Source organism: Halyomorpha halys, unplaced genomic scaffold (assembly GCF_000696795.3).
Source record: "Halyomorpha halys isolate HHAL.00 unplaced genomic scaffold, Hhal_1.1 Scaffold118.1, whole genome shotgun sequence".
Taxonomy (NCBI): Eukaryota; Metazoa; Arthropoda; class Insecta; order Hemiptera; family Pentatomidae; genus Halyomorpha; species Halyomorpha halys.
The window spans coordinates 590875-593499 of record NW_027106719.1 but is presented as its reverse complement, the minus strand read 5'-3'; the positions used below and the strand labels follow the sequence as shown (position 1 = coordinate 593499).

General features: G+C 26.2%; 1 protein-coding gene across 1 annotated transcript in view; it reads left to right on the top strand.

Annotated features, from left to right (window-relative positions):
- The window catches only part of LOC106678004 (parathyroid hormone 2 receptor), a gene marked incomplete at its 3' end in the record, with an annotated part of 310108 nt that overhangs the window by 39494 nt on the left and 267989 nt on the right, over positions 1-2625 (top strand).

Genomic DNA, 2625 nt, shown 5'->3' with positions numbered 1-2625 from the left:
TATTTAACATATTATAAATATATATTTTTATTAATAACATTATTTTTTCAAAATACTTAAATCATTTTAAACTTCACAACGGCGCAACTGTAAGTAGCTATTTATCAGGTATTAATTTATAATAAATGTTTATTTATCTCTATATTGTAACTCTATTTATTGCCCTGATTAGTAAGAACGCAGAAGAGTAATTTTCGAGATATTCACATCACTGACATCAAGAACACTTATTATTTATTTTATATAAATAAAAAAGAAATTCAATAATGTTTTTAATTTTAGTGTATGAATATTCAACATTTTTAGTCGTAGCAGTTGCTATACGTATTAGAAATGTTGTAACTTATTACTTTTTAGTAAAAGTACAGTAACTACAAATCACTAGATCATATTTAATAAGAAGATGTAAGTTTCCATGTTTTTTACCGAGAGTATCAGTTGATAATCCTTTGTAGTGAGTATAGTATACAATAGTAATAGAATGTATTATGAATGTGATTATGTATATGCCAAAGTAATTACGAATTACATTCTCATGTGATTGTTACTTCCCCTTTAGAATTACATGTAATGTTTATTGTAATTTCGAATAGTTAACACCCAAACCGATAAAAATTTGATTTACTGTGGCTTCAAGATATGAAAATTATGGAATCCTCTAGTTGAGGATTGCCTCTGCTGTATAGATTTATTAAAATATTATGATTTATTCATATATTTTTGATCATGCTAGAAATAAATATAAAAACGATTTCATGATCGCGCCTCGATTCATTTTAACCTTTAGGATTTTTGCTCATAAGAAATAAGTTCAAATAAACTTAATTCCCAAATGAGTTAAATCATATGTAATTGTAATCACTACGGGTCAATAAGTAATTGCAATCACAATTACATAGCATCAAGAAGTGATTGTATTTGAAAGTCACAGTTACAATTACAGTAATTTTCTGGAACTATTGCAATTACTTTTACACAATTACAGTAATTGTAATTTTCTTTTAAAATTACTGTAATGTAATTGTTCTTTAAAACTGCTTATTGTTTAACTCTCTAATCTTAGTGCAATTATATCACATCCTATTTCCTTAGAACGGGGATCCCATCAATTCAATGCTATAAAAACAGAATATAACCCTTTCATTGGAGATTCAATTACAATAATATTTTAATACTCTCTTTTTGATTTGTCTATACATCGTAACTTCATACATATGTTTTATCACATAAATAAGAAAGCATTTTAAGATATTTGATCGTCATGGCATTAAATTGGTTTTATACAATAGAAATGAAATATGAGCAAAACAATGGATTATATAGGAAAATGTATAAACAAAATATGATATATAAAATAAATTGCTAAAATTGTATCGAATTGTATATAGTGAAAATCTCTTAAAAATTCAAAACCAGGTTAAATCGACATGATGATAATTTATAGAGTAAAAAAATACTAGAACATAAAAGCATAAATTGATGTAATTAATCAATAATTAATATGTGGTTGAGGGAGTTGATGTGTAGGTATTAAAAAATACACGACTGCAGTGGTGCTGGTTCGTATTCGACCTGACGTGTCGACTTATGTTTTGTGGAGGTCCCAAGGAATGAAAACTTGACCCTCCACCGTAGTTAGGATAGGATGGTACTCCGTAGATAACTGCTCTCCTCCCCTCCACCGTATGTCAGATTTAACTAGGCAGTTTTGAAAAAAAAAAATAATAATCACAATTTTTAATTTCATGATATTAAAATGAAAAATAGAAGATAGGTAAATATATTAAAAATACTGATCATTATAAAACTTGAATATAACTTATGCAGATATAATAAACAAATCACAGTTACTTTACGACTTTAGTGTACTTGATCAGTCTCTACTGGCTCACTACCAATGACGAGTTAAAAGGGCTGCGCTGGGATCTCCAAGAGCCCTGCTTTATCCCTCATGTTTGGGAGATAGATTGGGCTCGAGGATCCTCAAGTCGAGAGTGTAAATTTAATTAGTCCTTTTATTTTATTATTTTTATAATAGTTAAAAATTTTACTTATCTTATTTATCTTAATATGATTATGGTTATTACATTTATTATTTCTTCATGTATATAGTTTGATTATATTCTTATTTATCTTTCTGTTTATACACCTATAGATCTTTTATTTATCTATATGGAATTTTTTTTCTATTTATTTGTTTTTTATTGTGGTAAGAATGTGATCATTTAACACTATTACTAATTTCCCAAGGTAGTCGAAGATTGTAATATTTATCAATAAATAAAATATAACATAAATACTTTAGTCTCTAACTACAATAATTCAAACATATAATTCTTAAAAAGTGAAATAAAATAAAAAAATAATTTATTAGTATTGTTTAAAAAATAGAAAAGGTAGTTCTAAGCTCAACTAATTATTTAGTCAGATAATTTTTATTAAAAGCAATAACAATATGTGACCCATGTTTCGCGTATTATATTTTTCTCCAGCCAGTTCAAAACAGCTTTATTATTAATAGGTATATTAGTATAAAGCTTATTTACTATTTATCAATTAATTAAATTGCGGTGTATTTTCCTAGGTCTTATCATATAATATTTATACTGGATAATATTGCAAATA